Source organism: Marmota marmota, unplaced genomic scaffold, assembly GCF_001458135.2.
Source record: "Marmota marmota marmota unplaced genomic scaffold, marMar, whole genome shotgun sequence".
In the NCBI taxonomy this organism is placed as follows: Eukaryota; Metazoa; Chordata; class Mammalia; order Rodentia; family Sciuridae; genus Marmota; species Marmota marmota.
The window spans coordinates 29,278,583-29,291,465 of NW_026000026.1; the positions used below are offsets into that span (position 1 = coordinate 29,278,583).

At 41.0% G+C, this 12,883-nt stretch overlaps 1 long non-coding RNA gene across 1 annotated transcript; it reads right to left on the bottom strand.

Moving 5' to 3' along the window:
* Window positions 1-520: 520 nt before the first annotated feature.
* On the bottom strand, window positions 521-12,344 carry LOC125619038. Its single transcript, XR_007350507.1, has 3 exons — window positions 11,439-12,344; window positions 4,747-4,809; window positions 521-1,019 (listed from the first exon to the last, which is right to left on the bottom strand). It is a non-coding gene; the product is annotated as an uncharacterized LOC125619038 (long non-coding RNA).
* Between the last annotated feature and the right edge of the window lie 539 nt (window positions 12,345-12,883).

A 12,883-nucleotide genomic window follows, 5' to 3' on the forward strand; every position in this document is an offset into this window, starting at 1 on the left:
ATTTGGTGGGAAGAGCGGAAGCAGCCGTCCTCAGTTCTCTTAAATAGTCAAGAGCACTGAGTTTGGCTTCCCCTAGGGTCCTTTGTGGCTTGAGTCCCAGGAAGTTTGAATACCTTTTCCTGAAGGTCAAGAGAGGAGGCAGGTATATATTAATCATGGTTTTTTATTTTCTCTACTTTGTGTCTGTATGTGTTTGGGTATCAAAACCAGGGCCTCCTGCATGCTCTTCAAGCTCTCTACTGCTGAGCTACATCCTCAGTCCTTTTGATTTTGAGAAAGGGTCTTGTCTATTTGCCAAGGCTGGTCTTGAACTTGCGATCCTCCTGCTTTTAGTCTCTCAAATATCTGGGATTATAGCTGTGTCCCACCACGCCCAGCACAAATCGGAGACTTTTAAACTTTATCTGTTTCCTTAGTTATGCCTGGTATTCCACTGGCTAATCTGATTTTGTGCCAGTGCCATAATGATCATTGTAGCTTCACAAAATGTCCACTTTTGGGGAGGCACAGTGGACTCTTTTATCCCCACCCCCAATTTTTTCTTGGTCTAGATACATTGTAACTTTAAATAATTTTATTTATTGGAGGAACAAAAACGTGGGAATTTTATTTTTGCTGGTGAACTATAGAAATGGAAATACTGTTTTCTTTAGAAATACTGAATGTCTTTTTTTCAGTTCTTCAAGACTGGAGGGCCACGACCATGCTTCTGGTGGAGAGTCAGCTTACAGAAGCTAATTAAGGTTATAGAAAACGCTTGGTCTCCGGCACTCAGGAGAACAAAATGCATTAGCAACTGAAGTACAAATAACATATTTCAAGTGAAACTTATTAAGAGGGGCGAGCTGGATCTTGTCAATAGGTCTCTTTTTCAATCTCGTCAGCTCATATCAGGCAAAGTGGGTCCATCAAGATGTGGATGAGTCTTGACTCAAGACCATCAGCTCCCAGCATCACCCAGGAAGAGATTTCTGCTTTCATGGTACAAAGGGTCCTCGAGGTGGCCACCTGATGGTTTGCTGTGGGAAATACAATTGCATGGTTCTCATGTCAGCATCACCCTTTTGATAAGATCCGGAAGAGAGCTACGTTGCTTTTGTGCCTAGTGACTTTACTAAATTCACTTATTAGTGTCACTGGCTAGGGGTCTCAGGGGTCTCTCTTTAGAGCAGAGGAAACCTTCATTTGAACTCTCCAGGCTCTTGACCATGGTCACAGAAAGGAATTTCAGGACACTTCAAGTTTTAGTAGCAGAGGAAGAGGTTGTTTGAAAGCAAAAGATACACACCCTAGGAGCTGAGCTGCCTCTTAGGTGGGATGTGGTTTATAATGTTTAAGAGAGTGAATATTCAGAAGCAGGGGTTCAGTATGGAGAAACTTTTCTGGGAGACTCTTCATGGAATCTTACCCAACTTCATTAGCATCAAATCATGCAGCTAAAGGGTGGATGACAACACATGGTAATCAGTCAATGAGCAGAAAGGTCAAGTTTGGTCAGGAGATTCTTCTGGTGTGCCCGTGTATGAAACCAGTGGGAGCTGGCTTGGAGAGCAAGGCCATCTCTTGGTCATAAAGATTGGTCTTTATGACCAATCGGGTTTTGCCCGATAGGTTAGTGGCAGGATGCCAGGGACTGAGGCAGATCCCAGGCTGTCTGCAGGAGTCCTTCCTCCATACCTATTTCCCCCCCTACCCTATCTCTACCCTATCTCATTATATTTAATACTTTATCTGTAGATTCTTTAGAAATTTTAGGAATACAATTATGCCATGAGTAATGATGATGTTTATCCTTTTCAACCTTTATTTATTTATGTACTTACTTACTTTTTTGTGTGTATTTTGATAGTGGTTAGAACCTCCATTACAATGTGGAATAGAAGTGATAGCAGATATCTGTCTCATTCTTCATTAAGAATGTATTTTGCTGCTGACTTTCTATAGATCTTTCATCAGATTTAAAGAAATTTCTTTCTATTCCTAGTTTTCTGAGGTTTTTAAATGAAGAGATATTAACTTTTTATTAAATTTTTCCCTGAGCAATGAAGATGATCATTATTATTCTCCTCCTTTATGCAATTAATGTGAATTATACTGATTGCCTGTCTGATGCTAAATCAATCTTGCCATTTCTACATAAACCCACAGGGTCATGATTTATTAGCATTTTTTATTATTGACAGATTTTGTTTCTTCATTCTTAAGTGAGAGTGACTTGTAAATTTCTTTCTTATGATATTCTTGTCAGATTGTGCTAAGATCGTAACACAAATCGCAGTCTCTCCTTCTTTATCCTTTCTCAAGATTTACTTATATTGATATTATTTCTTTCTTTCTTTCTTTCTTTTTTTTTTTGTGGTGCTGTGGATTGAACCGAGGGCCTTGTGCATGTAAGGCAAGCACTCTACCAGCTGAGCTATATCCCCAGCCCAGATATTATTTCTTTCTTAAAAGGCTATGTTACCAATGAAGCCACAAGGCCGACAGTTTTCATTGTGGGAAAATTTAAACTATGTATTGTTTTTTGAAATAAACATGGATTATTCAGGTTTTCTATTTCTTCTGGGTCAGTTTTGTTAAGTTGTAAATAGTCCTTTTTATAAATGTTTCTGTTCCATCTTTTATATTCTCAAATTTATTCACATGCAGTTGTTTATTAAATACTTTTCTGAGGGGAAAGTGTAGGATTTGGAGTAATCCTCCCTTTTTTATTTCCAACATTGGTATTTATAATATTATTCTTTTCAAATATCCAATTTAGCAGTTGGGCACTGTGGCGCATGCCTATAATCCCAGCAACTTCTGAGGCTGAGGCAGGAGGTTCCAAATTCAAGGCTAGCCTCAACAATTTAGCAAGACCATCTAGAAATTAAAAAAAAAAAAAGGCTGGGGATATGGCTCAGTGGTTAAGTACTGCTGGGTGCAATCCCTGGTACCAAAAAAGAAAAAAAAAAACTAAGTTATGGTCCTTTTAATCCAGTTTACTGGACTTTTGTTCTTAGGTCATTGATTTCTATACTTATTTACATTCCACACTTCCTTCTTCTTTTTTTTTTTTTTTTTCAATTTTAACTTTTTTCGCACTAGGGGATTGCACTCAGAAGCACTTTAACAATGAAATACATGCCCAACCTTTTTTGTTTTTCTATTTTGAAGCAGGGTCTTCCTAAGTTGCTCAGGGTCTCACTAAATTGCCCAGGCTGACCTTGTACTTGCTATCGTCCTACCTCAACCTCCCAAGTCACTGGGATTACAGGCTTGCACGGCCACTCCCTGCTCCGCTACTTTCTTTAGGCTTAATGAGCACTTCCTTTTTTCTAATTTATTGAGAGGAATGTGTTTTATAATAATACATGCTTTTGTTCTTTTCCTCCAGTATTGGAGATTAAACCTAGGGCACTCTAGTCCTCAGCTACATTAACAGCCCTTTTATTAAAAACTATGGGACAGGGTCTCACTAAGTTGCTGAGTCTGGCCTCAAACTTAAGATCTTCCTGCCTCAGCCTCCCAAGTAGCTGGGATTATAGGTGTATGTCACTGCACCTATCTCTGTTATTCTTTTAACTGTTCTGTGGCAGAATACCTTAAATTTTTATTTGAAAATAGCTTAAGTGGGAAATTAATCCCAATCTAAAATTTAGTGATCAAGTTCTTTTTTTAACTTTTTTTCAGTTGTAAATGGACAAAATACCTTTATTTTGTCTATTTATTTTTATGTGGTACTGAGGATCGAACCCAGAGCCTCACACATGTGAGGCAAGTGCTCTACCGCTGAGCCACAACCCCAACCCCAGTAATCAAATTCTTAATCAAATTGTGAGGATAAAAATAAAGACATTTAGGCTGGGGCTGAAATGGGAAATTATTCCCACTTGTGTTGCTGGGTGGGGGGAGTTGCTGGATGGGGCAATGTAAGAGTAAACCCTCATCTTCTAGAGGACATCAAGAGATAACTGGAGAGAGGTAAAACACAGCCAGAACAATTTAAATTGGGAGAGAAGGGAGTGGGAAGGTGTGAGGAAGGCTGCTGTTACTTTCTCTTATAAAGAATGGCAGCACATTTTAATCTTTTTCAATTGTCTCTAAATAGTATTTCCAGAAAAATAAAATTAAAATAAGAAATACTATGAAAATAAAAGAGAGAATCCCAGGGGCTAAAAAAATCACTTTTAGCTTCAAAACTGCATAATTAATTACTGGAATAATTATCTCTTAAACCAAGAGGAAGCATATATGTAGCTCACATCAGTAACCATTATTAACATTTAGTGCCAAATTCTTCCCAAGATTCAGATTATCTGTAATTTAGTATAGGGTACATGCAAAACTGCCTCCCCAAGCCAGAACCTGCAAATCAAATATTTCCCTTTTGTCAACTTAGACTGAGTTTACATTAATGTAACTGATATGCAATTTTTCAGGATACATATAAAGTAATTTTGGTCTGTTGGGAAACATAGAATTATTATCTTATCTTTTTAATTTTAATTTTTATAGGACTAGGGATTGAACCCAGGGGTGCTCTAGCACTGAGCTGTATCCCAGCCCTTCACACTTTTAAATTTTGAGAAAGGGTTTCACTAAATTACCAAATTGATTTGACTTGCAATCTTCTTGTCTCAAGCTGGGATTATAGGTGAGTGCCACTGCATCTGGCTATTCCTTTATCTTTTATGAGCTAACAGCTGATTATGCAGTTAAGGACTTAATCAAAAGGACAGGTATGATTTATATGAAGGAAATTACCTGAAGAAAAGTCATGAAGAACTGCACCAGGTCCATAAAGTTGATGTGTTAAGAGAAGGCAATCTATGGCAGAAAAAGAGGTGGCAGATTAATTGGCTACAAAATAGCACCATTGATTCGCCCTCCTCATTTCAAGAGTTGAACTGAAAGACAGATTTTTACATTTTAAAGAAGTTAATGAAAAAAAATTTTCACTTAGGGCAAGGTCCTTCATCCTTTACTTTCTTTCCCTGTTGAGTTGTAAACCCAAGAGTCATATTCTAAGGGGCTGGAGTTGTGGCTCAATGGTAGGGTGCTCACCTGTCACACATGAGGCACTGAGTCTGATCCTCAGTACTACATAAAAATAAAATAAAGATATTGTGTCCACCTACTACTAAAAATAATAAATATTTAAAAAATGATACTCTAAGGCTTCCACACAACCTCCTGGAGCCTCCTCTGCACTGTGCACTGGATCTGAAGTTCCTTCAGTCTGCCGCCTCAGATTCCTATCCTGAAACCCCATTGGTGACACTGAAACCCCAGTGACAGGCAAATCGATCTGCTGCTCCTCCCTTGGACACAATGTTCTTTTCTGTTCTCTTGGTTCCATCCCAGTACTAACCCTTGGATCTACCTCAGGTGGGCAGGGTCTGTTTGAGCCCTTATTCCTTCAATATTTATGTACCCAATGTGTACTCACCTCAAGATACTTTATTTATGAAATTGTCTCAAATTTTTTACATTGCCATCTGACAATTTGTTATCAGTTGGAACTCAAAATAATTTTACTCTACAGTTAACAGTCTTTAGACCCCCCCTAAAAAAGCTGTAATATATTTTAAATCATTGGCTGTAAGATACATTGTGATTTCAGCATTTTAGATTACGAAGAAAGGTCTATAATAATAACTGTGACCTTGGAATCACCTACAACATATTTATTATTGGCCAAATGTTAAGGTGTTTTCCCTTCTTTCTTTAGGAAGCCAAGCCCTCTTGGAGAGACAAAGGTACCAGTTTAGTATCTCTCATCTGGAAATGCTTGGGACTAGTATTTCAGATTTTGAATTTTTTTTAAATCTGGGAATATTTGTCTAGACGTTACCAGGTGAACATCCTGAAGATAAAAATTCAAAATACAAAAGGCTCTGAAATCTGAAACTTTTTTTCCTGAAAGTGCTGAAATGGATTTGGGGGATTTTCTGATTGCAAAGGTAGTGAGAACTTCCTATATCACCATCTATTTTAATACAAAGAAGAAAATCTCATTCTTATTTATAAACAACTTACAGCATCATCCTTTTCAACAGTAGGTAGTTACATCCATAGTCTAAGAAACATAAAATCTGTGCTCCCTACATTTCCACAAGCTGATTTCCAACTCAACTTGCACTAAGGTACTTGTTTATGGCATGTTTGCCCCAAGAGCCTCTGGATGTGTCAAATTCCAAGAAACTCAGAAGCCCAGTTAGTCCCAAGGATTTGAGAAAAATACAGTGGATCTGCACTTCCTGCACACTAATTCTGTGCTTAAGTTAAACAAATGTTTTCAGTGTGTTGAATTACTATCCTTGATACCAGCCACCAGAGAGCCTCCCTCCCAGTCCACAGTGGGTCCTCCTGGTCCTTCAAGGCCCAGCCCTATCACTTGTTCCCTCACCCAATACCAATGGGAACTGGCTCACTCTGCTCTAGGATCTCTTGGTGCTTGATTCACTTCCCTTTCAGGGCATGTGACAGTTTACCTTCTGGTTATATTCCACCTTCTATTACGGCTGTGAATTAAAAGATAACAAGATGTCCTGGAGAAGATTCCTCTATTGTTCACTACGAAGACACTGATTCCTGACTTTTTTTTTTTTAAATGGGGATTAAACCTAGAGGCACTGTACTACTGAGCTACATCCCTAGTCTCTTTTTTAAATTTTATTTTGAGACAGGGTCTTGAACTTGGGATCCTTCTGCCTCAGCCTCCTGAGTAGCTGGGATTATAGATATGCACCATCATGCCTGGCAATTCCAGACTTTTGAATTGTTGTAGGAGAAAAATGTAAAGGTCATCTCTCTCATACAAGAACAGAAATACTATTGTATTACAAAAGTACCTTGGTTCCAACTCTGCAGAGCTTGCTGTAGTAGAACCCCTGGCCCCCCACTCCCACTCCTGTATCTGAAGCTGCCCTGGTGTCCAAAGGCCACACTTTGGGAAACTCAGAAATAAGAACTAAAAAAAAAAATCTCCTCCCATACTTATGCCATTGAACAAAATCTTTAGTTGTTTAGGAACTGCACTGCAAAACTAATCATCCTCACTTGTTTAGGTTAAAACCCTGAAGGGAGGTGAGGGTGGTGGGGAAAGATAGGATAGACGACAGTGTTTCGAAGCAAAAGGGCCCATACATGACCTCTGGGAAAGGAAGGTATTGTGGTTTGGATGTGAGATGTCCCCCGAAAGCTCACATATGAGACAATGCAAGAAGGTTTGGAGAAGAAATGATTGGGTTATAGCCTTAGCCTGATCAGTGAATTAAGGATTAACTGAATTGGTAGGGTGTGGCTGGAGGAGGTAGAAATAGGGATGTGGCTTTGGTGTATAAATTTGTATCTGACAAGTGGAGTCTCTCTCTGCTTCTTGGTCACCATGATGTGAGCTGCTTCTCTCTGCCACACACTCCACCATAATGTTCAGCCTCATCTTGAGTCCTGAGAAACGGAGCTGGCCTTCCATGGACTAACACCTCTGACACCGTGAGCTCTCAAATAAACTCTTCCTCCTCTGTAGTTATTCTGGTCAGATCCTTTATTCATAGCAGCACAGAAACTGACTAAAACAGGAGGAAACAGAGGATGCTTTAGCATTTTTAAAGTGCATAGGACGATGGAATGTCTGCATGGTGAGTCTATGGAAGCTCTGGAACCTCAGTGACTATTCTGCATCCATGTCTGTCTGTCATACATGAGTGAGGATGACTTCCCTCAGGACAGTGAGGGCCCAGGGCACTCAGAGCAGCAGCCAACAAATGAAGATCCGATCAGAGGAATATCCCCAAGTCTCAGGGGTCAATGAAGCCCAGAGGTTTTTGTATGTCTCTGAGAGAATGAAATGAGTTTCTATGAAAACTGTGAAGCTCCCTCTGCCACATCATTCCTGCTCTGTGCTTGCTTTCCTGAATTTTCTTCCAGCCATTCCCTTTCACCATTCTGTAGAATTCCTTTTCCATTTTATCACGTTTATTACATATTTAAAAAATCATCAGGGAACCACTTATACTTGGTTGAAATATCAAAACTACCAAAAGACTCGTCATGAAAAGCAATGGTCCTTGGCCCCTCTCTCCTCTTCTTTCAGCTTGTCTCCAGAGGCCTCCACCTTTATGTTTTCCCAGTTCTTCTAGGAGTTACCTTATTATCACTAAATTTTTATTGTTTTTCTTAACCCATCCATTTTAGGTATCCTTTACTGACTTCCTACTGTAAGAGAAGGCAATTAAAGCCAATGGCCTGTCCCCTCCCTCCATCAGGGCTGATCACTGCTTAGTGCCTCTGTCAGTCAGAACCTGTGTTGTTACTCAGGGTGATGCTGGGGGAAGATGCCAGCAGACAGGAAATGGATAGAACACCTTTATGTGGGAAGAGGATGTGCCTGTTACACACAGCTGCCGGAACAGGAGAAAATACAAACATGACCCACTAGGGGCAGCTTCCCAGGCCTCCCAGCCCTCAGGGAGGAGCCCTGACACTTCTAAGGTGCTGCTGCTTGAGGGTGAAGACAGCTGGCTCCCTGGGAAGCTCCCTCTGCCACCCTCACCAGGGTGGGGGGGCAGGCTGAGAGAGAAGGAGCTCTGACCCCATCTTTAACATTCCACAGACTGCCCACCTGTGTCTAAAAACTGCGAAAAAGAACAAAATTCTGATCCCTACCTGACAGCTGTTGTATCAACAACTATGCAATGCCATGACACTGAGAACAGGGAAATAGAAAATACAGTGCTTCCTATAAGGAAATCTTCACATGGTGAGGAAACCAGTCTATGATGGTGGGCACTGTGCAGGGCAGTTGCTATAGGGGGTACCTGAAGGTCATCAGGGGATTCTGGGCTTCTACCCAAGAATCCCACTTGAACTTATTGACTCAGGCTTGTCTCCTTCCAACCCACACTCCAGCTGCTGTCACAGGGTTTTTCTAAACACTCATCTATATCACTTCTTGATTTACAACATTTCAATGCCTTCCAGTGGTCTTCACACCACAATCACACCCCTCAGGGAACTGCAGTCTCTTCAAGAGGCTCTACCAGCTCTCAGCTCCTTATTCACAAGCACCATCCTTCCTGCTAAGTTTCTGAAAGCAACTGGTCACTCTCTCCCCACCTCAAACACCCCCACTACCTTGCCTCAGGTTTCTTAGAAATCAGCTCTGGTGTGGCTTCTCCTCACATAGACTCAGGGCACAGGGAGCACTGGCTCCCTTCTCATGGCTCCCAGGAATACACAAGCACACTTTTTTTGGTGGGGGAGGGGATGCTACCAGGGATTGAACTCAGTGATACTCAACCACTGAACCACATCCCCAGCCCTATTTTGTATTTTAGAGACATGATGAAAACCACAAAGCAGGACAAGAACCTTTTAAATGTAGTTTGAAACAAAAAAAAACTCATACGTCACAGGTTAGTTTGAAAGGTATTTCATAACTTTTTACTTCCTAAGACTATTAAAGTTCAGATACTAGTGCCAGGAGTCAGATGACTACATTATCATTGTACAATAAATATCAACAATGAAAGTATATCTCGGGGTAAGCATATCGCTCAGTGATAGAGCACTTGCCTAGTAAGTGCAAGGGCCTGGATTCGATCCCCAGCATTGCACACACACACACACACACACACACACAAAATAAATAAATAAATAAATAAACATATATCTGATATTACACAGAATAACCAAAGGTGAAAACAACCCAGATATCCATCAACAGATAAGTGGATAAACAAATGTGCACAGACATACCATGGACTCTCATTCAGCTTTAACAAGAAATAGTGAAGCATCCTAAACAAGAACTTTGAAAAATTATGCTAAGTGAAAGAAGCCAGTCAAGAGGGAGCACACAGTATATCATTTAATTTATATGAAATGTCCAGAATGAGCAAATGAAGAGATGGGAAGAACAGGAGGTAGTTGCCAGAGGAAGGAGACATAGGGAGGGTTTGCTAACAGGCTTCTTCTGGAAGTAATAAAAATGTTCTAAAAGCAACTGTGGTGATGGCTACACAGCTCTGGGAATCTACTAAACCCTACAGAACTATGCACTTTACCTGGAAAAGTTGTATAGGATGTGAATTCTAATTCAATAAAGCTGTTACTTTAAAAAGTGTATTTGAAGGAACAAAAGTCTCACACACCCCTTGGCACAGCCATCTTGTTAGCACCTGGAAGCATCCCTGTAAAATCTAAATGGGCACCCAGTTCTCCTAACAAATCTGGGTTGCCTTCCCTGGTGGACTCTGGCCTCTTAGATGAAATGCTCAGCATGGAGAGGGCTTTAATGTTAGTTCCACTTTACAATAACAACCTCTGTTGCAGAGTGAGTGACGAGCCAGAACTCAGCCCCGCCACCCACCTCCTCACTGCACACACAACGCCTGCCTGTCCCTTCTATGTCTTGAACACCTACCCTTCCACACTGCGGGCACTTCAGAAGCCGCTGAGCCTCTGCTCACTGGGCAAACAACTAAGAAAGTTCTCAGAAAGACGAGGCTGAGGGAAGGGACCTCACCCACAGGAACCACTGGCCAGAAAAGGCACCCCTGGCCCCAACACACCCACCACTTTCCTACACACAGGTCTTTTCAGTCTGAGTATTTGGGGTTTTGAAAAAAAAATTTTAAACTGCATCTACAAAGATTTTATAGTTTGTTCCAACTTCCCTCAGCAGTTATAGGTTTTGATCTGTTCCTAATTATGGAAAGGAACCCCGATCAGTCCAGAGTGAAGGAACTGAAGTTTGGCATTACCATTTATAAAGCACTAATGTTGACATGAATTTCTGAGTCAAGAATTAGATTTCCTTTGCTTTAAAAACTGAGACTCAAAGGCACAAAGTCTTCACCTGCACTGAAAGTCATACTGAAACTGAAGCGAATGACCTAAGCTGCACCACTGAGACATTTCCCCACTCTCTTGCTTAAATAAGTCTCCACATTTTCATGGACTTGGAACTGTTGCTGAGAGGGAGGGAGAGAGAGAGGGAATGTGCATGTGAGTGTGTATGCACATGCAAACAATTAAGTGCTGTTTTACACCTAGAAAAGCTACAGCTCTGGGGGAAGTAGAGCAATAACAAGCCTCTTGTTGAAAACACAACATGTCCACCCAAAGGACATGGCTCAGTCGTCTACACAGCGCACAGCTAGACTGTCCCCTGTGCAGACAGCCAGCTTCGACTGTACTCTGGCAAGCAGAGAACACATGATGCCAGAGGTCTAGTCACACGGTTTGTAATCACTGCAGTCATTTGAACCAGAGAGCAAAGGACATGTTTCCCAGAGAACTTACCTGCATTTAAGGACAGCTTAGCTGACTCAATGGTGAGCAGCCATCACTTGTTTTCGCAAGTGTGGAAACAGCCCAGCCCAGGGAAGAAGCACCCAAACATGGGAGGAAATCAACATCTCTTTGATTCTTAAACGTAAAATTATTACCTTCCAAAGCAAGTGTGGGGAAGATCTCCTTCTAGAAGGACAGCTCTAACACCATGTCAGGGACTTCAGAGGGTGGAGCAACAGACCACTGGGAGGAAAAAACTGGAGCTGGCATTGGCCACGGCAGGGCTACCTCCACACAAGAGCTGCTTCTGTGCATGAGCGCTCTTTCCCACCGGGGAAAACATCCGTGGCACAAGACAAGATTTTCACTAAGACTGAAAAATGCTGATCATTTCCAGCTACAACAACACAGCCTGCTGTTCCAGTGGAGCTGGACTATGACGATGTCAGTAAGAAAACAATCTCAACTTTAAACAGGTTAATCAGTCTTCTTACTAGATCCCAAATCAAGGAAGCTACGCAAAGATAATCCAACAAATGTGCGTGATCCATAACTCGATAGTGTCATATATTACTGAATTGAAGGTGTATCCGAGGCCTGAGGACATGGCTCAGTTGTAGAGTGTGCTTAGCATGCCTGAGGACCTAGCTTCAATCCTCAGCACAGGAAGGACTGGAAAGGGAAAGGGAAATGAAAAGAGAAAGGCAAAGACAAAGGGAAAGGAAAAGGGAGGAAATTTTACTGATGGAGTGTAGAGCTCAACCTACCTGAGATCAGAGAAGCAGTCTAAAACCCGCTAGTGCTAGTCCAAATGCAGTACAGGGCGCGGAGGCTTCAAGAGGTCCCCCCTCCAGATTTCCACCTCTGGGGTACACACCCTGTGTATTCCTGTTCTCCTGTATGGTTGGACCTGACTTAAGCTGATGAGCCATTTAAAAAGAAGGTTTAGAGGTCAGAGCCAGAAGGCATGAGAGAAATCTGAAGGTTTAGCATTCATATTCAGTATTAAGTGTGTATGTGTGTGTGTGTGTGTGTGTATTATACATATAAAAATCTTGGGGCTAGGATTGTGGCTCAGCAGTAGAGTGCTCACCTAGCATGTGCAGGGCACTAGGTTCGATCCTCAGTACCACATAAAAATAAATGAATGGAATAAAAAAAATATATATATATATATTAATCTCAAACTTTTAGTTTTAAATGTTATATAAATGGAAGCATACAATAATGTGAATTTCTAAGAATATTTTCTTCAGGCAGCAAAATATCCTCAGGGTTTATCAAAGTCATTGTGTACCAACAGTTCATTTCTTTTCATGGCTGTATATTATCTTATCCCATAGTGTGTATTATTAGTCCAGTGTGTATGCAGCATAATTTATGGAGCTAATCACCCGTTGAAGGATATTTGGGTTGCCTCCAATTCTTGTCTGTTATGAACAAAGCTGTCAGTTACTGCTGTACTGTTACTACAAACACTGGTGACCAGGTATTTGTGTGACTATTGCTTTTCATTCCTCAGGCATAAATGCCCACGAATACAATTGCTGAATTATCTAGTAAGTACAGACTTAGTTTTTAAAATGCCAAACTATTTTCC